Raw genomic sequence first — 23,306 nt, 5'->3', positions numbered from 1 at the left:
TTGGGTCTTTGCCATTTTGCAATCAAGTTATTTTAACTCACAATACAAGATGCGCATTTCTTTTATTTATTCTTCAAAAATAGACAATATTAAGAAACTTAAACCATTTTAATCAAAGTTTCTGTTATGATTTGAAGACCCAGAACCCCCCTATTTTTGCCTGTTACCTTGATAAAGTATTGACATGGAAGTCTCAGCTACTAAAACAGAACAAAAGCGTATGCATGCTGTCGCTGACCACGTTTTTTTCATTGTAAAATAATCCTAGTTATGCTTTATGGACAACCCCTCCCCATGGTTCCACAGAGCCCAGTTTGATAAAAGTCAATCTGAAGGTACCACAGAGAGGCTGAGATGCTAGAGCATCTCACAGCACCATTAGGAGGCACTTTCTCCATGTATTGATTTGATTGTGTTTTTTCATGCTGAGTCTGATCAATTTCATAGATTCAGTAAATAGTAAGACGTGGTTTAGGGGCCAACAGACAAGGATCATAACATCTTTGAGGTGGAAAAAGTCCTAGACATTAAACAGGTTTTGCGAATAAAAGGTGGAGAAGGAAAATCAGCTTTAGAGTCGGGCAGACCTATGTTTCAGTTTAGCTTCTGAGAGCCTTAGTTTCCTCATCTGCAAAAAGAGATTATTAACACCAACCACAGAGAATCATCGAGAGGCTTAAATATGATAATGTATGCAAAAGGCCTGCCCTAGTATCCAGTACCTAGAAAGTAACATGACCAAAATAAATAGGTCTAGTTGGTGGTTGAGTCAGGATTAGCCTCACAACTTATACTTCAGTACTATCTCTGCCATAGTGATCTAATTGGAAGAACAAATCCAAGTTAGCTAATGAGTGTGTCTTGCTGTAGGTTCCCTAAAACGGCCTCCAAGACAAACTCAGAATGTCCCTTAGAACAATTAACATGGCAGAAAAAAGAGCACGCCGAAGCAAAGCTGCAAGCATGAACCACTGTACCTCTGATACCCGTCTAAAGATACACAGGAAATGTGCTTAGAAATTATAACACAGGGGAGAAGTAAACAGAAGTCACTCTCAGTTGAAGCTATTAAGATATTTGTAACTACCTTACTTTAAAGGTTACTGTTCTAATAATAGTTATGAAACTGTCCTGGCTGTGGGTGGGGGGGCGGGGTTGGGGGTGGGAGTGCAGGGATGTAGGGGTCTTCCGCACATTGCATCAGGGGAGGTAGCAGCCCCTCACCCAGGTGTGATGGCTGGGAGCCCCAACTAGGACTGTATCCCTAGAGTATCCATGTTATCTGGCTTCAGTGATGGCATCCCTGAAAATGAAATGTGTATCTGAAATGTGTTTTCTGTTAAGATGTATCAAAAATGTAAGTTTCCCTGAATTTTAAAATTGACTTGTTAAGAAAAATGAATGACTTAATTTTTTTACTTTGTTCACATCTAATCTAGTTAAGTTTTTTTTTTTTTCTGCAGTGTAAGCCATGAGTTATGTTTAAAAATCAGAAACAAGAGATTCTGATTATTTGAAATGACTAAACACTAGGTGGGCTCCTTAAGGAAGTTATGGTATTCCTTTGAAAAGTCCTTAAAGACAGGCCTGATTTTTATGTGTTTGGGATGGTTCCAGTGCATCTGAAATAAATTACAACTGAAAATATTCATGAATCACACATAGTAGGTAAGTATTATTTTGTGAAAAGTTTAGTATATTTTATATGTTTATAGTTCTTGATGTAAAATGTATCTCTCTTCGTGGGTAGCAGCAAAGTAACCCTGAAATCCAGTGGTCTAGATCAGTGCTCTCCAAAATTTTGGTGAAGAATTCCTACTAGTAAAAATAAAAAATTGATTCTGAATACCAATATTGATTCAATGTAAATACTGTTCCTATTTTAAATACATTTAAATATGCAGAAAACAAAACATAGAAAAACAAAAAAAAATTAAAGGCGGATATAAAAAGTAAATCAAAACAGACACTATAAAGTTTTCTTCTGTACCCCAATGAATCATAGTCTGGAGTGCTCTTCTTTCAGTGTACCTCCCAATTCTATCAGAATACTGTGACCCCAATTTCAGACTACATATTTGTTTAATATTACACTTGATTATAGTCCACAAGCACAATGAGTTTTACTCATTACTCATCTACAGCCTATTTAGAATACAAAATTTTCTGGAAAGGACTAAGAAGTTATACTAAAAACCCAGTTAAAGCAGCCTACCAATGCTGTTAGTAAGAAAAGGAAGATAATACAGAATGGTAGCCTCAGTAATGCAGCTATTTATACTCCCATATCTACCACTTTCTGGAAAAGACTACTTTGGAAAATCTGGTTTTGAGAAATAAATTTAATATAAGAATTTTATAAAGAGCTATCAATAGGAGAGGATCCAAGATGGTAGAATAGGAACTGCTCCGGAGTGCAGTTCCCAGCAAGAACAGCGCAGAGGGTGAGTGCCCACCGCATTTACAAACAAATTTTCACTGCCCACAGACCAGGAGATTCCTGGGCTGAAAAGCGCCATGTATTTTCAGCATGGCAGTGCAGCCGGTGCCAGCTTGGCGCACAGAAACTCACACAAATCTGGGCGGCTGTTTCAGCTGGTGCCTGGAATGCCTGGGAGACAGAGCCACCCATTCAACTGAAAGGGAGGGGGCAGAGACAGGGATCCAGGCGATCTGGCTTGGCGGGTACCACCCCCACAAAACAAGCAATCTGAAATGCTCTGGATTGAGTGTTTCCCAGCAAGCGCAGCTGGACCCAGGACGGTCCAGCTCAGTGCGGGGAAGGCCGACCACCACTACCCAGGCAGTTCACACAGCAGCTGGGCAGAGCCTGCAGCAGCTCAGCAACGTCTCTGCTGGCAGATTGTGACTGGACTATTCCATGCAGGGCAGGGCAGGGCAGGGCATCTATGAAAAAAGGCAGCAACACAACAGGAACTTATAAATAAAGCCCCACCTTCCCAGGACAGAGCACCTGGGAAAAAAAGGCAGTTATGAGTTCCACTGTAGCGGACTTAAAAGTACCTGCCCAGCATCTCTGCATGGAACCACAGAGCTCCCAGCACAGCACTTGAGCTCCTATAAGGGACAGACTGTCTCCTCAAGGAGCTCCCTGACTCCCGTATACCCAAAGAGACATCACATAAAGAAGAGCTCAGGCTGACATCTGGCAGGTACCCTTCTGGGACAAAGATAACAGAAGAAACTGGCAGCAACCCTTACTGTTCTGCAGCCCCTGTGGGTGATCCCCAGACAAGCAGGGTCTAGAGTGGACCTACAGCAGCCCTGCAGCAGAGGGGTCTGACTGTTAGAAGGAAAACTAAGAAACAGAAAGAAATAACTTCATCATCAACAAAAAGGACATCCACTCAGAGACCCCATCTGAAAGTCACCAACTACAAAGACCACAGGTAGATAAAGCCACTAAGACAGGAAGAAACCAGCGCAAAAAGGATGAAAACACCAAAAACCAGAATGCCTCTCCTCCTACAAAGGATCACGACTCCTCACGAGCTAGGGATCAAAGATGGATGTAGAATGAATCTGATGAATTGACAGAAACAGGCTTCAGAAGGTGGGTAATAACAAACTTCTCAGAGCTAAAAGAACATGTGCTAACCCAGTGCAAAGAAACTAAGAACCTAGAAAAAAGGTTACATGAGATGCTAACTAGAATAAACAGCTTGGAGAAGAATATAAACGACTTGGTGGAGCTGAAAAACACAGCATGAGAACTTCGTGAAGCATACACACGTTTCAATAGCCGAATCAACCAAGAAGAAGAAAGGATATCAGAGATTGAAGATCAACTTAATGAAACAAAATGAGAGGCAAGAATAGAGAAAAAAGGGTGAAAAGAAATGAACAAAGCCTCCAAGAAATATGAGATGTGAAAAGACCTACTCTACATTTGGTAGGTGTACCTGAATGTGACGGAGAGAATGAATCCAAGGTGGAAAACACTATTTGGGATATTATCCAGGAGAACTTCCCCAACCTAACAAGCCAGGCCACCATTCAAGTCCAGGAAATATAAAAAACACCACAAAGATATTCCTCAAGAAGAACAACCCCAAGGTACATAATCATCAGATTCACCAGCGTTGAAATGAAGGAAAAAATGCTAAGGGCAGCCAGAGAGAAAGGTTGGGTTACCCACAAAGGGAAGCCCATCAGACTCACAGCAGATCTCTCAGCAGAAACCCTACAAGCCAGCAGAGAGTGGGGGCCAATATTCAACATTCTTAAAGAAAGGAACGTTTAACCTAGAATTTAATATCCAGCCAAACTAAGCTTCATAAGCACAGGAGAAAGAAAATCCTTCACAGACAAGCAACTGCTGAGAGATTTCATCACAACCAGCCTGTCTTACAAGAGCTCCTGAAAGAAGCACTAAATGTAGAAAGGAACAACCAGTACCAGCCACTCCAAAAGCATACCAAATGGTAAAGACCATCGACACAATGAAAAAAATGCATCAACTAACAAACAAAACGTTCAGCTAGCATCAAAATGCCAGGATCAAATTCACACATAACAATATTAACCCTGAATGTAAGTGGGCTAAATGCTCCACTCAAAAGACAAAGGCTGGCAAATTGGATAAAAAGTCAAAAACTGTTGGTGTGCTCTATCCAGGAAACCCATCTCATGTGCAAGGACACACATAGGCTCAAAATAAAGGGATGGAGGAAGATTTATCAAGCAAATGGAGAGCAAAAAAAAGGAGGAGTTACAATCCTAGTCTCTAATAAAATAGACTTTAAGCCAACAAAGATCAAAAGAGACAAAGAACGGCATTACATAAAGGTAAAAGGATCAATGCATCAAGAAGAGCAAACGATCCTAAATATATACGTACCCAATACAGGAGCACCCAGGTACATAAAACAAGTTCTTAACGACCTACAAAGAGACTTAGACTACCACACAATAATAGTGGGAGATTTTAACCCTCCACTGTCAATATCAGACAGATCAATGAGACAGAAAATTAACAAGGATATCCAGGACTTGAACTCGGATCTGGACCAAGAGGACCTAATAGACATCTACAGAAATCTCCACCCCAAATCCACAGAATATACATTCTACTCAGCATTACATTGCACCTTTTCTAAAACTAATCACATATTGGAAGTAAATCACTCCTCAGCAAATGCAAAAGAATGGAAATCATAACAAACAGTCTCTCAGGCCGCAGGGCAATGAAATTAGAACTCAGAATTCAAACACTAACTCAGAAGAGCACAGCTTCATGGAAACTGAACAACTGGCTCCTGAATGGCCACTGGATAAACAATGAAATGAAGGCAGAAATAAAGAAGTTCTTTGAAACCAACGAGAACGAAGACACAACATACCAGAATCTCTGGGACACATTTAAAGCCGTGTCCAGAGGGAAATTTATAGCAATAAATACCCACATGAGAAGCAAAGATCTAAAATCGACACCCTATCATCAAAATTGAAAGAGCTATAGGAGCAAGATCAAAAAACTCAAAAGCTAGCAGAAGACAAGAAATAACTAAGATCAGAGCAGAACTGAAGGAGATAGAGACACAAAAAAACCCTTAAAAAATCAATAAATCCAGGAGCTGTTTTTTTTTAAAAGATCAACAAAATAGACCACTAGCCAGATTAATAAAAAAGAAGAGAGAGAAGAATCAAATAGATGCCATAAAAAGCAATAAAGGGGATACCACCACTGATTGATTCCACAGATATACAAACTACAATCAGAGATTACTACAAACAAGTCTATGCACATAAATGAGTAAACATGGAAGAAATGGATAAATTCCTGGACACTTGTACCCTCCTAAGCCTAAACCAGGAAGAAGTTGAAACCTTGAATAAACCAATAACAAGGGCTGAAGTTGAGGCAGCAATTAATAGCTTATCAAACAAAAAATGCCCAGGTCCAGATGGGTTCACAGCTGAATTCTATAAGACGTACAAAGAGGAGCTGGTACCACTCCTTCTGAAACTATTCCAAACAACCCAAAAAGATGGAATCCTTCTCAAATCATTTTATGAGACTAACATCATCCTGACACCAAAGCCCGGCAGAGACTCAATAAAAAAAGAAAACTTCAGGCCAATATCCATGAGGAACATAGATGCAACAATCCTGAATAAAATACTGGCAAACTGATCGCAACAGCACATCAAAAAGCTTATCCATCATGATTAAGTAGGCTTCATTCCAGGGATGCAAGTCTGGTTGAACATAAGCAAGTCTATAATGTAATCCACCACATAAACAGAACCAAAGACAAAACCTACATGATTATCTCAATAGATGCAGAGAAAGCCTTCTACAAAATTCAACAGCCTTTATGCTAAAGACTCTCAATAAACTAGGTATCAATGGAACGTATCTCAAAACAATAAGAGCTATTTATGACAAACCTACAGCCAATAACATACTGAATGGGCAAAAACTGGAAGCATTCCCTCTGAAATCCGGCACTAGACAAGGATGCCCTCTCTCACCACTCCTATTCAATATAGTATTGGAATTTCCAGCCAGAGCAATCAGGCAAGAAAAAGAAATAAAGCGTATTTAATTAGGAAAAGAGGAAGCCAAATTGTCTCTATTTGCAGGTGACATGATTGTATATTTAGAAGACCCCATCATCTCAGCCCAAAATCTCCTTAAACTGATAAGCAACTTCAGCAAAGTCTCAGGATACAATATAAATGTGCAGAAATCACAAGCATTTTTATACACCAACAACAGACTAACAGACAGCCAAATCATGAGCAAACTCCCATTCACAATTGCTACAAAGAGAATAAAATACCTAGGAATACAACTAACAAAGGATGTAAAGGACCTCTTCAAGGAGAACTACAAACCACTGTTCAAGGAAATAAGAGAGGACACAAACAGATGGAAAAACAATCCATGCTCATGGTTAGGAAGAATCAATATTGTGAAAATGGCCATACTGCCCTAAGTAATATATATATTCAGTGCTATCTCCATCAAGCTACCTACGACCCTATTCACAGAACTGGAAAAAAACACCTTCAACTTTATATGGAACTAAAAGAGAGCCCGCATAGCCAAGACAATCCTAAGCAAAAAGAACAAAGCTGGAGGTATCATGCTACCTGACTTCAAACTATTCTACAAGGCTACAGTAATCAAAACAGCATGATACTGGTACCAATACAGAGATATAGACCAATGGAGCAGAACAGAGGCCCTGGAGGCAAAGCCACACATCTACAACCAGCTGATCTTTGACAAACCTGACAGAAACAAGCAATGGGGAAAGGATTCCCTGTTTAATCAATGGTGTTGGGAAAACTGGCTAGTCATGTGCAGAAAGCAGAAACTGGACCCCTTCCTGACACCTTACACTAAAATTAACTCCAGATGGATTAAAGACTTAAACATAAGATCTAACACCATAAAAACCGTAGAAGAAAACCTAGGCAAAACCATTCAGGATATAGGCATAGACAAGGACTTCATGACTAAAACACCAAAGGCATTGGCAACAAAAGCCAAAATGGACAAATGGGATCTAATTAAACTCCAGAGCTTCTGTACAGCAAAAGAAACAATCATTGGAGTGAACCAGCAACCAACAGAATGGAAAAAAATTTTGCAATCTACCCATCTGACAAAGGGCTAATATGAAGAATCTACAAATAAGTAAAACAGATTTACAGGAAAAAAACAACCCCATCCAAAAGTGGGTGAAGGATATGAACACACGCTTCTCAAAAGAAGACATGTATGAAGCCAACATACATGAAAAAATGGTCATCATCACTGACTATTAGAGAAATGCAAATCAAAGCCACATTGAGATACCATCTCATGCCAGTTAGAATGGCGATCATTAAAAATCTGGAGACAAGAGATAGATGCTGGAGAGGATGTGGAGAAATAGGAACACTTTTACACTGTTGGTGGGAGTGCAAACTAGTTTAACGATTGTGGATGACAGTGTGGTGCTTCCTCAAGGACCTAGAAATAGAAATTCCATTTGACCCAGCAATCCCATAACTGGGTATATACCCAAAATATTATAAATCTATTATAAAGACACATGCACATGTATGTTCATAGCGGCACTGTTTACAATAGGAAAGACCTGGAACCAACCAAAATGCCCATCGACAACAGACTGGACAAGGAAAATGTGGCACATATACACCATGGAATACTATGCAGCCATAAAAAATGATGAGTTTGTGTCCTTTGTAGGGACATGGATGAATCTGGAAACCATCATTCTCAGCAAACTGACACAAGAACAGAAAATCAAACACCTCATGTTCTCACTCACAGGTGGGTGATGAACAATGAGAACACCTGGACACAGGGAGGGGAGCATCAAACACTGGGGTCTGTTGGGGGGGACAAGGGAGGGGCAGCGCAGGGGGGGAGGGGAGGTCGGAGAGGGATAATATGGGGAGAAATGCCAGATGTAGGTGACGGTGGGATGGAAGTAGCAAACCACATTGCCATGTGTGTACCTATGCAACAATCCTGCATGTTCTGCACAAGTACCCCAGAACCTAAAGTGCAATTTAAAAAAAAGAATTATCAGTAACTTTCCAAGTTGTTTGTTTTTACAAGCACATATTTATGGAACAGTTTACACTTCTGATAATCTTAATGCCTGATTCAAAGGAATTATTCATATATCAAAGTAGGAATGTAGAAAATGTCAAAAAGAAAGTAAGATTTTTACTTTTCAGCTATAAAACTTAAACCTACATTGCAGCTTCACACTTCCCACCTGAGCCACACATTCTGAAACTGGTGTATAGGATTGGTGGTGACTGGGAAGCCGTCATACCTACTGTGTACCAGTTACTGTGCCAGTCACTTTTGTATACCATCTGATTTAATGAGCTCTTAGTTCAGAATTCTTTTCACTTGAAAATGAGGAAATCAGCTCAACGTCCAGTTGAGTGGGCTGATCACTGAACTGGCACCATCTGACTACAGGGTCCGCACTTTGCCCAAGGTTCCTGAAGCATGAACGTAACCCAGGCTACCACTTGGAAGCTGAGCTCCCGGTACCACCAGGGGAATATCTTTTTGACAGAGACTGCCAGGTGTCTGCCTAAATTCCTCTTTTCTCTGTTTCCTAGGCCTCTACTCAGGCGACATTACTGAGGCTCCCTCAAAGGTATGTATGGCCAAATGAGGGAGGCCTAGCTTAAGGATCTTAGCAGTGTGGGCAATTTCTGGGCCGGGATCATATGAAAGATGCATGCCTTGCTTATAATTTCCTTTCCCTCTGCCAGCTGGATCCTGGATGTGGGGACTGAGCTTGACCATGGAGATATGGACAAGGCCCAGTGGGCTAATGAAGGCAAAAGATGCAAATACCCCTCAGAAAATAACAACCACCCCCTAAAACGCCACCCCTCAGAAAATAACAACCACCCCCTAAAACGCCACCCCCGGCAAGAATTACGCTGCAGCTGTGTAGGAGCCACTTGTTACATTTTTGGCTTGACTGTTACAGCAGTTTAGTCTACCATAACCAGAACAAACTTTTTAGAGGCCTCAGATCCTGAGGATCCGTCCTGGGAGAGCCAAGGACTGAGACATGAGTGCAAATGCCGTCCCAGCCACCTCCACCAGCAAGAAGATGACCGAAACGTCACATTTACAAAGCACAGGAAAGTTAGGAGGATCCGTCCTGAAGTGCTGGCTAGTGAGTCTAGATTTTAGAATCAAAGAATTGACAGAAAGAGCCCTGTATGTTTTCCGGACACTGTGTTGAAGCTTGGGAAACCAGCCCTCACAGAGCTGGGGGAGGGCTTCTGGGAAGGCTACAGGACAAGGTGTCTTGGGAGCATCCGGTAGTTTAACGACGTGGAGCAGAACTTATGTACAGAGGGTTCATGTTCAATAGGCCTTTTCTGAATTTGGGGGTGCCAAGTATTTAAAAACTATTTCAGAATCGAGAAGGTGGTTGTTACAGGATGAAATGTATCCCCCCAACTCTATTTGGCAATAGAGCCTTTATTTATTTTTATTTTGTGAGACAGAGTTTTGCTCTTGTGCAGGCTGGAGTGCAATGGCACAATCTGAGCTCACTGCAACCTCTGCCTCCCAGGTTCAAGTGATTCTCCTGCCTCAATCTCCTGAGTAGCTGGGATTATAGGCACCCCTACCACGCCCGACTAATTTTTGTAATTTTAGTAGAGACGGGGTTTCACCATGTTGGTCGGGCTGGTCTTGAACTCCTGACCTCAGGCGATCCACCTGCCTCGGTCTCCCAAAGTGCTGGGATTTTAGGCGTGAGCAACCACACCAGGCTAGCAATAGGGCCACTAAAGAGGTAACGTGAGGCCATTAATGTAGGTCTTAACCCAATCTGACTGGTGTCCTCAGAAAACAAGGAATTGAGGACAGCGGGAAGATAGACCACAGGAAGACACAGGGAAGATGACATCTACCAGCAAAGGAGAGAGGCTTCAGGAGAAACCAACCCTGCTGACCCCTTGATTTCTGACTTCCAGCCTCCAGAGCTGTGGGAACATACACTCCTGTTAGCTACCCAGGCTGTGGTATTTTGTCATGGCTACCTGGGTAAACTGAGACAGTGGTCAATTACAAGAGCACTGCTGTGCTTGAGCCAGAAGAAAGAGCTGTCACAGGCAGCAGCTTGGGGAGGGGTTAGGAATGATGCCAGGGAAGTAAGTAAGATCACTTCTTTGAATGCTGTTCTTATTCCTCCTTCCTGCTGTTTCTCCACTGCCTTTCATAGCGTTTCCCTCCATATAAGTATATAATTCCCATGCTTGTGATTTCTAGTAAAGGCTCAAAAAGCAGAAAATACAAGAAATATAATTTTTCCAAACACCTCAGTAGAATTAGTGAAGGAACCTGTGAGATCACCTGGAGGGCATTCAGGCCTTACTGGAAATAAACAAGACAATTACTTGGTTTGGGTATTCGATATTTATGTTCATCTTGACATTAGAATATTAAACCACTCCTCCTCTTGCTAACTTGGTATGCAGTTAAAACATTAAATTCTCTCAGTGTCCTGCTTTGGAGCCAAACGGTATAAACCCTCATAAATATGTAAATCAACCCCTCTAAGCACATTATTAATTATTTCGAAGATAGCTGGAGGTCACCAGCTCATAGCAATTTCTATGCATGAAGTCTCATTAACACCAGACACCGCACAGGGAGGGAGAATAAAGTTTTATCACAGTTACCGTGTGTGTGTGTGTGTGTGTGTGTGCGCGCGCACGTGCGCGCACGTGCGCGTGTGTGTGTCTAAGTGGCCAAAGTAACACACAGTACTGAATATGGCAACACCAGGCTCTGAATAGATGCCTGCTGCGGGTGATGATGATGGTGGCAGTGATGAAGGAACCGAATCTACAGCTAGTACTTTTTTTTTGACCTGTCTAAACCAGGGAGAATATATTTAAAATCCAAAGAGATTCAGCCTCAAATACACTTAAAGTTTTTCAGCACCCACATGGCCTTGCTTTCTTCTGGAATAAAGTTCTGACTAGCTGCAAAAATCTGTATCTCAGGAAGATCTAGCACACATCTCATTCCTGTGACCCCGCAGAGATCACAGACCGTGTTGCTCCCTGTGTCTCTAACACTGCGCACGGCCGAGCGGCTCTTTGGCTGCTGTAGGTCAGCTTCATTTAGGTGATTCTCAGCAATCGGCACGTTCTGACATTGGCCGTGGGGGTCGCTGAGGTGGAACCACCCAGAGCACCAAATGTGAAGCAGTTGATGGCGGTAGATACAACACTGACAAATAAAGGAGGGTATTTAACGCAGTGAGCTCTGCTTTTTAAAATTCATCAAACAAATACAAGACTCCCTCTCACCAAAGCACAATAAAATGATCTTGTCATCCAAGCATTTCTTCTTGGTCACTATTACGGTTGCTTTTAAATCTCTGATTGTAAGCTCTATCTGATGAAAAAGATGATAAACTACTTTCACACCCAATAACACACATCCCTCAACCCAATGAGGAAGACAGCCATTATCTAGTGTGATTAACAAAATACATATATATAACAAAAATAAGATTGAAAAATCCTCGAACTTTGGAATAATTTGCACATGTATTCAGAGGTTCAGGACTAGGAGTATTACTGGAATTCAGACGGTTCTGGAGAAGAAAATTTGGCAAAATCTTTCAAGCACTAGTTTGACAGTGAAAAGCAGGCAAATGCTTGATTATTTAGGGATCCATATATAGATGGTAAAGCTGTAAAGAAAAGCAGATAGTGATTAAGATCAGATAGTAGTTACATCTAGACAGGCCGAGGAGGCGGCCACGGAGGGGGTCACACAGAGGCTTCTGGGCTGCGGGTTCACACCCTCTGATCCAGGTGGTGGTTACTGAGCTTTACTATAACTATGAAAATCTATACTATACAAGTGCTGTAAGTGCTCTTGCATATGCATACTATGGCTCATACAAGACTCAAGAATACATCGAACCATTTAAAATGATATATCTAAAGGTCAATTAGTATTTTATTGACTACTGTTAGAAGCCCCCCAGCCTCAGGAGGTGCCCACTCTAATGATAATGCAGAATGCATACGTTCAAAAATTGCACCAATTGCTGATGAGGGGGCGAAAGGAATTCAGGTTGTTCTGTCTATTTATCTATGTATCTTTTATCTGTTGATCAACCCATCCATCTCTTCATCTCTACATCTACCTATCTACACACACATACCACACACAAACACACACTAAAAAGAAGAAATCCTACAGACAGCTGTTTTGAGCCACTTTTGCAGCTATCTTAAGCACCGACGGACATCTTTCTACATCTCTTTGAATAAGTAATAAATTTATACTTAAAAACTGTTTGCGTTTGCCCTCATAAAACAAAGGTAGAATGTGCTTTTTAAGAGTTTTTGGCAGAAATGGATGGAAAAAAATTTTTTTATTTTCTCTGTTAGCAATTCAGAACATTCCCACCTTATTTCTGTTTTCTCAAATGTTATTTTATCTTTAAACACTTAAAAAGATGCAAAAAAAAAAAAAAAAAAAAGAAGAAGTGAGTTTGGAGAGTAGAAATTCAAGGAAAGTAAGAACCAGGGGCAAAGTTCGCTTGGCGTTCCTCCCAGAGGAAGCCAGCGGTGCTGCTGGTGCTGTTTCAAATGGGAATCACGCCATCTGTAATCCACTAAAGACACACGCATGTAGCAAGCAAACGTGAAATTCTGTTGTCTTCTCTCAAGTAGAATTCTATAAAGGCAGCATTTCCAAGGCCAAACAGATGACGGAACAGTCAGTGCCTTGTTGATGCAGCTAGACCGAGCTCTGCAACACCATCAATTTTGTCCTATAGCTCTTTTTCTGGTCCTTGTCCATGTACCTGTCACTCCTTATAATGAAGTCAGTTGATTGAGTGTTGTTCTTCTTGCAAGCAGAGAGGGTAAAGCTCAGAAGCCATTCAATAAATTTTACGTATCACCCTCGTCTCCACCAGTGTGAGACACTGCCATGCGTTGAGAACCCGTTTGCTTTTTATCCTTGGCACAGGGCCAGGCCATGTTTCCTACCCCATCCCTTCTACTTCCTGAACACATACACATACGGCATGGCTAGGCAGAGCCGTGTGGCTGAGTTCTGGCACAAGGAACATGGAAAGAAGTGACATGTTCCATTTAAAGGCCTGGGATCAAAACCTGAATCTCCAGTGTGGTGTACTGCTAGCTCTTCCTCTGCCACCTGGCCCCATCAACAGGATCCAGCCAAGACACAGTGTCTACTGCGGGTGACAGAACCATGGGATGGCAGGAGTCAGGGCCTGGGTCACTGAATGATGGAGTGGAGCAGGGGACCCTCAGCCAACCCACAACGGACCATGACATGAGAGGAGATCAACCCTGACCTTGTTCAGCCACCGCAATTCCAGTGTTGCTTTGGTTACAGAAGTTAGACCATTACCCTGACTTTACACTGCCTCATGCATCCATTCAGAGGAAAACTGTCGAAATTGCTAAATCATTCCCCAAAAGAAAACAGGAAGGAGTTTAAACTCAGGAACTTAGGAAGTTTGATTTAATTTCAATTAATTTGGAGGCAGAAAGAACTTCGACCTTGGACAGCAAACACATCAGGAGTTAAGTTTCAGTGTGGCTTCAGTCCTGGTGCCACCATTTCACAGTGGCAACTGCAGTTATGCAAGGTCCAGGAGCTAGAAAGAGAATGGGCTGTGCATTCCAGAGAGGCAGGCAAACAGACAGACAGACACATGGAGACTGTGTGGGGACAGGCTTCTGGGTAGTTTGTTAATGTTTTAAAGCTTATAATACGGATTGCCAAATTGCTTTTTGGAAATATATGAATTTATATTCTTACGTCTTGTGAACATGTGTTCATCATTTTGTATTTTATGCTTTAAGTTAACAAATTTGTTTTCAAGACAGGTTCTCACTCAGTCACTGAGGCTGGAGCACAATGGCACGATCATGGCTTGCTGCAGCCTCAGCCTCCCAGACTCAAGCCATCCTCCCGCCTCAGCTTCCCAAGTAGCTAAGACTGCAGACGCACTCCAACACACTGACCTAATATTTTATTTTTTTGTAGAAAAGGGGTCTCCCTATATTGCACCAGGTTAGCTCAAATTTCTGGGTTTAAGTGATTCACATAGCCCTCCCAAAGTGCAGGATCACAGGCTTGAGCCACAGCACCCGACCTAAGTCAGCAATTCTTTGACAACTAATTACGTTGAATTTTTAATATATGTGTTGGCCATTTGCATATATTATTTGGTAACTCATCTTTTAATATATTTCCCTAGTTTTCCAACGTGTTTTAGGAATTACACTGACATGATTACTTGTATTTAGGAGAGCAATGTTCAAAGGCCAAAAAATAGTCCTTCGTATTAGATTTTGTTTCACTCCCTAAACAGGTGCCTGCAACCCAGGGTTCTTGACTCGCTAGGCATCAAGAGTATCTCTGTATCTAAAACAGATCAGACCCCTCTGTCTCATGCTGCACTATTACTGACAACAACCGAGACCCACAGCAAACTAAAGTTGGTGAGCTGACATAACAGATGAAAACTAGAATTACATGAAAAGTGACCTGGGAGCACAACAGCAAAACAAAACATAAAAGGCAAAAACAAGCAAATGTACTTGGATGGTACTAATGGTGAGGCCAGTGGCATGTCATAGGGAAGCTGGGAAGCTCCCCCCTCAGCCCCCTAGGACTACAGAAAATCTGCGCTGCCAGGGCTTACGAAGGACAAGTAGTAAGTGCACTTTGCATAGTACCCATCATATAGAGTCTACAGCAGCACTCTCAACAAATCAGCCTAAATACATGAAGCTCCACCAAGTTGTGTGTGTGCTACTCAGTGTTAAAGGGAGATGCAGAGGGTGCTTTGTCGTTTCAAAATAATCCCGAGCACAGACTGCTAGTAAAAGCCGGTATAGCAAAAAGACAGCAAACCTTTCGGGATAATTATAAAGTTTTTACCAAGGCCAATAGCTTCAGGTAAGAGTTTGTCAGAGGTTCTGGAAATGGGCTGTTTTGGCTACGTCTGTCAATCTTATTTGCAACTTCATCAAAATCTATTGAAAAATCCATGCTAGCTAGCAAGTCAAATCACTACAGATGAAATACAAATGGGCAGAGGGAGTATTTTTGCATTTACGAATGCTACAGACTCCCACAGAAAATACCTTGTTGCTTACAGAATGCTCACTCCTACAGTGGGTCTTAAATGTTTAAACTGGGGACTGTAACAAACACTTGTGCCTAACCTAAAAGGTTACCATTTAATTGGTCTGAGGCATGGCCTTGGCATTGCGATCTTTAAAAACTTCTATGTGACTAAAGAGCATATCTGGGGCTGAGGACCACGGTGTAGGGAAAAGCCCTGCTTATCTCTAGCAGTGTGCAGAGCAGCAGGGACACGGAGCTCTGGAGCCAACTGTATCTGGGTTGAACACTCAGCTTTCCTTGTCCTAACTCTGTGATCCTGATTGCTTAATCATATGGAGCCTTTACTTCTTCCTCTGTACAAATAAGAACAAATACGAAACAGTGCCAATAAATTAGAAATGTTCTTTTCTTGATCTTCTTCCCATAGGACTTTTAAAGGTATCATAGTTCAACTGCTAATGCAGGCTTGTGTATTCACACCGTGATTAGGAACACATGTTCTAGAGCCACAAATCTCAGGCTTTGTACAACAGCATTGTGCAATTTAACGAACTTCTATGAGGCTCCATTCCTTCATGTATAAAAATGAGAATAGTAATAACATCCATCCCAACAGGGCTTTGTGGATATTCAGTGGATATTTATGTGTAAGCACTAAGAGTGACACCATATTTATAGCAAGCCCTCACTAATCATTACTCATTTTTGAATCTTAGGGAAATAGAATTTCATATCCCACCCTTAGAAAATATAACACAATCTCTGGTAAAATAAAGAGTTCACACTAGGAGAGCAAAGTTTCTACTTGGAAGGTATTTTAAGCCAGTTTTAATTACTCATCATCATCATTTTGTCAATGAAAAAGACTGGTTCATTGTTGACTAGGCATACCTTGAAAAACGTGTATGTCCAAAACTGAGCTTTGAAGGTGTTTACTTAAGTTGTTTGAAAGAGATACAAAAAACTAGATTATGGAAACAAAAAAGAACATCTTATTACGTACATCTTGATAGTAAGAGGTATTAGATATTTATCTAGAAATGAATATATACAGATACTGTTAACAAGATATATGGTGGATGAGACCAGTGTAATTTGGAAAATAGCTTGCTAGCTCTACATATTCTCTTTCTCTCTCTCTCTTTATATATAGGCATATACGTGTGTGTGTGTGTGTGTGTGTGTGTGTGTGTGTGTGTGTGTATACATACATACATACAGGCACTAGATATGTATGTATGTATAACCTGTGTTCCTAATCACTGTGTAAATATATAAGCTTGCCCTAACAGTTAAACTATGACACCTTTTAAAGTTCTATAGGAAGAAAGTCAAGAAAATTATATTTCTAATTTACTGACATTATTTCATATTTAAACCAACTATGTGTGTATATATATATATATATATATATTCATTCACACACATACACATACACACACACATACAGACACATATATAAGAACTTATATGTTAAATATACATACATACATATATATATATTTTTTTTCAAAACCTTGAGATCAGTTTTCTGGGACTATTAACAGTAATTGGTTGATTTATGCACTGAGTTATAGGAAACAGCAACCTATAATTAAAGAAAGTCCAAATGCATATATCTCTGTAAATATACACATAGATGCAGACATATACATGAACACAGAATGAATATGTTTACAGGAGTACATGTTTAAATCACAACCAAAATACAAAAGCGAGTAGACATTGTGTGCTTACTGCCTTCAGCGTTTACCCAAAAGGTACTTCATAAGGCATTATTTTAATGTGTCCATATAAAATGATGCTATGGCATTATCCCCGTTCTACCTAAGATGAAACCTTGGCCTAGATTATATATATGGTTAAGATTCAGAGCCAGAATTTGAACCAGGTTTTTCTGAGGTGCTGTATATTACCCAGGATTTGTGCATAATAGTTCACTGGTTTAAGGGGGTAACATTAGGACTTATACAGGTATTATGGTAAATGTGAAAAGAACTGACCTCCACTAAGACTTAATGTACAGACTGATGTGAGTACCATCCCATGACCTAGCCTATGTATTGGCTGATCATACATCATGTATTGCAAAGGGGTGTCCCAAGGGAACAGGGAGTCCCACAGCCAGGCTTGTCAGTTACCTTTCAGCAGAAGGTCACCTGTGCTCGACTAAAAGAATAATGGATAACTTATCTCATTTTAATTAAATTAACTCTATTAAAACAGATAAGTGACTTAAAATAATCCTTCAAAGAAACCATTAATTAAAGATAGAACTAATAATCTAAACACGAGGAAAACGAGAAAAAGGCCGCACTGACCATGTGAGTACCTAAGTGAACATCAGTGTGATTATAAAACAGTCTCCGCGATATCAGCCAGCGAGAGTCGGGAGCCACTGCATTGAGCAAGACACTGAAAAACTAAGCAAGTAATAAACAAAATGAGTGTCTCTATTGAGCGAATATTAAAGAAAATCCAGTTTGTTCTTGACAAACTCTGTGACAACTGAACGTTTCTTTCTGCATAATGTAGGGAAACATTATATTTGGATATACAGTTTTTAAAAAGGTTGAAATAATACATGCTAAACAGTATTGGGACAAACCGAACCATATTTTCTTATGAGTGAGTACTTATGGAGATACATATTAAAACACTGTTGAAGACAGGAGAAATAGGGACGGAACTGAACCTGTGGAGGATTTACTACACAGCTGAATCACAGCACAGCTGCTTCTAGCTTGTCTCAGCGTCTGGTTACTTGCTCATATTTTAAAGAGCAAAACATACAAATATGTAACTTTTTGTACTTGTTGTTATTAAACATTAAAGAAAAGAGGGGAATATAAGCTCTCAATAGGAACTGGCATTTTAAAAAATAAAAGCAAATTTCTATGAGTATTATATTTAGGTAACCAGGGATGAAGTGGCCACATTCACAAAAAATATGTAAAAGGATTCCAAAGAAACTTTGCAAAACAACATCTTATAATCCATCCCATTCATCCTCTGCCTAACTCCCTATTAAAACCAAGAAGTTGAACCCAGGAGTGCATAAGATTCTGAGGATGGCACTGGCATATTGAATTTAATAATAAAAAGTCTAAAAGGTATTTAAAACACAATTAATATATAGTAGAATTCATATAATGCATTTTAACAAGATAGAGCTTGACCATGCAAAGCCTTTTTGCAAGGAGGTTGTTAGTTATCTCATGGCAAAGAACCAGCAAAACTGAAGTTAATTTACACACATTCTTTCCAAAGATACAAATGATCCAATTTTGCTAACTTTTTCTGTGGCTATAAGGGGCTGTCAACAGTGTGCTATGTAGAAAATATTTTTGAACAGAATATATTTACTTAACCTGTCCCTGAAAGATAAGGTGATGTTTTCAACATGACTGAGAAAAAGAAATGCAAGAGGATCTTAAACATTTGAAAAGATGCTCAACTTTGTTTAAAATTAAAAAGAAAAACACAGCCAACTACATAGAATACCATTTCTCAAATATATGATTAGAAACAAAGCAAAAGCCTTTCGGCTCCCCTGTTGGGGAGGAAGTGGAGGGCTGATCTCTGCACTTCGCAGTTGACACTGCTGGTGGGCATGGAAAGCCCACCACTACTGGGAGGGGAATTTGGAAACAGTAAAAGAAACATTTTCCCTTTGGTGCAGTAACCCCTCTTCTAGCGAGCAGATCTCAGTAATACTCTGACAACAATATGAAAACATGGGTGCACACAAATCTATTAGTTGTAGCAATATTAATAGTAAAAAATGAAAACTGGCCGGGCATGGTGGCTCACGCCTGTAATCCCAGTACTTTTGGAGGCTGAGGCGGGTGGATCACCTGAGGTCAGGAGTTCGAGACCAGCCTGGCCAACATGGTGAAACCTCGTCTTCACTAAAGATACGAAAATTAGCCAGGCATAGTGGCGCATGCCTGTAATTCCAGCTACTGGGGTTGGGAGGATAGGGGGCTAAGGCAGGAGGATGGCTTGAATCTGGGAGACGGGAGGCTGCAGTGAACTGAGATCGTGCCACTGCCTGACAGCCTGGGAAACACAGTGAAACTCCATCTCAAATAAAATAAAATAAAATAAAATAAAATAAAAATAAAAAATAAAAAACTTAGTGTTCACTAATAAGCAAAAAGTAAGGTATACCTACATAAAGAAATCCAATGATGCTATATATTTTCCAATGGAAGCAAATATCTAGATCAGACTAGGAAATGATCTTTAAAATATATGCTGTAGAGTGAAAAAAGCAAGATGAAGAAAAATGTGCATAATCTACTTCTTACTTAAGAAGGTAACGCATCTATATCATTATAGTTCATCATCTATATCATCTATAGTTTACCTATTTTGAAAATAGGTGATTGTTTTTAATAAAGGTTTACCTTTGGGAGAGAAAAGATATATTGAAGAGAATACAGATAAAGGATATACTTCTTTGAATATAGCATGTTTTGTAGCTTTAACTTTGGAATAATAGAAATATTTTACATATTATAAAAGCAAAATAAATTTAAAAGCAATGAAAGGGCAGGCGTGGTGGCTTATGTCTGTAATCCCAGCACTTTGGGAAGCCAAGGTGGGTGGATCACCTGAGGTCAGGAGTTCGAGACCAGCCTGGCTAACATGGCGAAATCCTGTCTCTACTAAAAATTCAAAAATTAGCAGGGTATGGGGGCATGTACCTGTAGTCCCAGCTACTTGGGAGGCAGAAGCAGGAGAGTCGCTTGAACCCAGAAGGATGAGGTTGCAGCGAGCTAAGATCGTATCACTGCACTCCAGCTTGGGTGACAGAGCAAGACTTTATTTCAACAACAAAATTAAAAAAATAAAAGCAACAAGAAATATGCATTCAATTGATGACATAACTATACATTAACTTATATGAGTTTTATATCCCTATAAGGATACATCCTAATGACAAACTGTAAAAATCTTAACATTGTTTTCAGTAATCATACTTGGGTGATGTGTTGATACTGTAATACTGATACTATTGTGGATGCATTCCAAAGTTAGGCAAATGAGTAGTTTTGCTGGTATCACTCAGTAACAGAATTTTGCTAAAAGTGAAAGAAACAACAGTTGTAACATTGGTGACTTTTCCATGAAAATCTGATAACACTGGATTTGAACTGAAAATGTTAGTATAACTAATATTACAGTGTTTGCTTAAAAAAATGTCTCCTAGCTTGATCAACTAGGCCTAGAAACAGTAATCATACAGTGACAATGAGCATCCAAGTACCAAGACTTCTCAATACTATTTCCTACTAAAGGGAGCCAGAGCTCCCGAGAAAAATGGCTGATTACAGGTTGTTGGGCAAGAATTACAAGAAAGGTATGGAACATCTTGTAACACTACAAACCCTGACTGATGGGTGCAGGAAGGTTCACTGTAGTATTTTTTCTTACTTTTATGTGTTTGAAATTGTCTAAAATAAAAAGACACACTTTAAAAGAAAATGAGTTCAAAATGAACTGATAACTAAGACAGAGTATGAAGAAAAGACTTGAAAATATATGTTTAGAAATGTTTCCATTGTTTGTGGCTTCGTGAAGGAAGAAGGTTTACCAAAACAAAATTGTTGCATTAAAAGCACTGCAGTTTTCCAATCTGTAAATAATCACTTTGCTGGATTTTGAATGCTTTTGTTTAAAATAAAGGCACAATAACTTTCAAAAACAGGTTTTCCTTAGAATACATTAACATATATTATGTGAATCTTAATTTTTAAAATTATTGCTTTATCGGTAGATACGCTTAAAAATGAGAATCATAATTTACAAAGTCAGCAAAGCAACTAGTTTATTCCATTTGGATTTTTAAATCATTTCAAGGTATATTTTTTAGCTATGATTGACATTAAAACTAAGTCTTGAAATAAACTGAACTTAAAACTTCACCGTTGAGTCAAGGTATCTCATAGTTTCAAATTAAGTTTTCAAGAATTAATGAAACGTATTTAATCACATTGCAGTCATTTGCATATAGAGAGAGGTGGTAACTTTACTTCATTCCAGGTACATAAATTACCTCAAAGTAGATCAATGTAAATATGAGAGGTAAGCTATTGGAAGAAAATATCGAAGTGAATCGTCATGATCTCAGGTATGGCAATGGAGCATTTTATTTGACACCAAAAGCATTAGCAACAACAACAACAACAAAAACAGATAAATTGGATTTCATCAAAAGTAGAAACTTTTGTTCATCAAAGGACATTATGAACAAAATAAAGAGACAACCTACAGAGTGGGCGAAATACATGCATTTCATATATCTGATGAGGATCCAGTATCCAGAATATATAAAGAACTCTTAGAACTCAACAACAAAAGCATGAACAACTCAATTTAAAAATGAGCAGAGAAAGGACTGGAACAGACATTCCTATAAAGAAGATCCATGACTACAAGCATATGAGAAGATAATTAACATCACAGCCATTAAAGAAGTGAAAATCAAATCCAGAACAAGACACCACTTCACACTTACTAGGGTGACCAGTTAGAAACAATAACAAGTGATGGCAAGGAGGTCGAGAAATAGAAACGCCTGGACGTTGCTACACTGCTGGTGACAATATTAAATGGTACAGCATCTGCCGAACACAGTGGGAAGTTCTCCTAAAGGTGAAACTTAGAATTCTGCTTCTCGGTATATATCCAAGATAAATGAAAGCAAATGTCCACACAGACACTTATATATGAATGTTTATAGCGGCATTATTCATAATAACCAAAAAGATGGAGACAACACAAATGCCCATCAGCAAGTGAACGGATACACAAATTGTGGGGTATCCACACAATGGAATATTATTCAGCCATAAAGAGGAAAGAAATATTGATACGTGCTACACCTTGAATAAACCTCAAGTACATTATGCTCAGTGAAATAAGGCAGACATGAAAGGTCATCTATTGTATGATTTCTTTTATGGGAAATATCTAGAATAGGCAAATTCATAGAGAAGAAAGTGATTGGTGGTGGCCGGGCTGGGACGGGGGTCAAGGGCAGTGATTACTTGGGTAGAGGTGTTTAAAAACAGTTCTGAAGCCAGACAGAGGTAGTGCTTGTGCAGCCTTGCAAATGCCCTAAATGCCACTGAGTTGTACACTTTAAAATGGTTAATTGGTTGTCACATGAATTTCACTTCGATAAAAATGTATATATATAATAAAAGTATAGTACAAGTAAAGGGTGCTTTTTCATGTTAAAAGATAAAATATTAAATAGTTCAGGTTTATCTCATTCTTCTTTGTTTTTCATATATGCTATTTTATGTATATTGGGTATGTGTTCAACATTTTGGGCGATAGAGAAATATAATTTAAAAATTAGGTTATACTGGTTTAGTTCCAGGGTAAAAATCTAGAACATGGAGCATGACTCTGACCCACAGAAAAACTTAGTATACCTTGGCTGAATAATATTTTCAAACTTATTTTCAATGCCTTTATGCAAGGTACGCATTTTCCAGTTCAACGTAATTCCTTCATTCCCCAGAATTTTATATCTTTTGTGATCCAAACATTACTGTTTCATACCCAGCAATGATCAAATTTAAATTTTCAACTCCTCTGCTAGGGTTTACAT

At 39.6% G+C, this 23,306-nt stretch overlaps 1 protein-coding gene across 3 annotated transcripts in view; it reads right to left on the bottom strand.

Annotated features, from left to right (window-relative positions):
• The window catches only part of PRKN (parkin RBR E3 ubiquitin protein ligase), a 1,407,348-nt gene that overhangs the window by 418,921 nt on the left and 965,121 nt on the right, over nt 1–23,306 (bottom strand). The gene's annotated exons all lie outside the window — the stretch shown is intronic.

This window comes from Sapajus apella, unplaced genomic scaffold (assembly GCF_009761245.1).
Source record: "Sapajus apella isolate SASKATOON/1434 unplaced genomic scaffold, GSC_monkey_1.0 scaffold82, whole genome shotgun sequence".
In the NCBI taxonomy this organism is placed as follows: Eukaryota; Metazoa; Chordata; class Mammalia; order Primates; family Cebidae; genus Sapajus; species Sapajus apella.
Note: the sequence above shows the minus strand (reverse complement) of the source record. Positions and strands in the feature narration are given on the sequence as shown.